The sequence below is a fragment of the Morone saxatilis genome, unplaced genomic scaffold (assembly GCF_004916995.1).
Source record: "Morone saxatilis isolate NCDOM2014 unplaced genomic scaffold, NCSU_SB_2.0 Contig10, whole genome shotgun sequence".
Classification (NCBI taxonomy): domain Eukaryota; kingdom Metazoa; phylum Chordata; class Actinopteri; family Moronidae; genus Morone; species Morone saxatilis.
Window position 1 is genome coordinate 15,675,999 of NW_023339652.1, and position 985 is coordinate 15,676,983.

A 985-nucleotide genomic window follows, 5' to 3' on the forward strand; every position below is an offset into this window, starting at 1 on the left:
CAGTCCACAGATTCAGTGGATCTGAGTGAATGGGGACTATTCCACAATGTGGGGCTGAAAACAGCGAAGGCACGGTCACCTTTAGATTTACAGTTAGAGCGGGGAACGGATAAAAGGCAGAGATTTGGAGAGCAGAGTGGCCGAGGAGTGGGAATGAGGAACAAGGAGGTCTGAAATGTAACTGGGGGCAAGGTCATGAAGTGCCTTATATGTATCAGTAAGATCTTATAATTGATTGTAAATTTTACCGGAAGCCAATGAAGGGATGCGAGAACAGGAGTAATGTGGACCGACGGCTGGTTCTGGTTAAAAGTCTGGCTGTAACTGTAATCGGTTTAATGAAGCCTGACTGAGGCATGTGTAGAGGGAGTTACAGTAATCTAGACGGGAGAAAATGAAGCTGTGAATTAATTGTTCAAGATTCACTGGAGGACAGGAATCTTTTGATTTTTGCTACATTTCGTAGATAGCTGCAGGAAACAGGACTGGAGTTTTGTGTGTAAAGTTAGTAAGCAAATAAACATCACAGTTTGTAATGTTAATTGTTTGCGGGGTGGTTGACTGCAAATAAAATTAACCTATGTACATATCAACTAATGTGGTGAAGTTGGTGATATTACCCTGGGTGGCCATCACTTTCTCCTACGCGCTTAGAAGGGCAAGCTGATTCCACTAAACCCTGCATATTGGTCCCTAATAAAGCTGTCTGCCTTAAATTCTGGGGGGGATCGAATGTTCCACTCTAACATCCAACTATAGGAACAAGAAGAAAAACATATTTTTGACTGGAGGACTTTAACATGAAGGTGGAAATTGGGAAAATTCATATGTATTTATGAATGTATGTGAATAAATTGGTTTCCACTTCTGATGACCCCTTGCATGGCAGCCTTTGAGCCTCTCACTGTATGAATGTGGGTGAATGGGACATGTAGTGTAAAGCATTTTGAGTGGTTGGAAGATTAGAAAGGTAAGTTCAGTCTAT